Source organism: Mastomys coucha, unplaced genomic scaffold, assembly GCF_008632895.1.
Source record: "Mastomys coucha isolate ucsf_1 unplaced genomic scaffold, UCSF_Mcou_1 pScaffold22, whole genome shotgun sequence".
NCBI classification, from domain to species: Eukaryota; Metazoa; Chordata; class Mammalia; order Rodentia; family Muridae; genus Mastomys; species Mastomys coucha.
In genome coordinates, this window is record NW_022196905.1 from 242,451,899 (window position 1) to 242,452,186 (window position 288).

The following is a 288-nucleotide window of genomic DNA, read 5'->3' on the forward strand; positions in this document are numbered from 1 at the left end:
GGACTGCCTCTGCTAAAGAGGCTTCTTGTTAGAGCTAAGTGGTTCCTGAATTCCTCTCTCTCAGGATGCCCTTCCACTGGGACCCTTTTCCCAAAGATCTCTAGCTTGGGTCAAGTTGACCTGAAACTTGCTGCACTCACATTAAACTGAGATCTGCCAAAAATATACGGACATATAAAGAATTAGTTTAATAACTACTAAAAATGAGTACAAAAATTAATATCTGTCATCTATGTCTTCAGTAGACCTTTTCTGATAAGGTTGACGAGGTCTAAAGTGAAGTTTCTG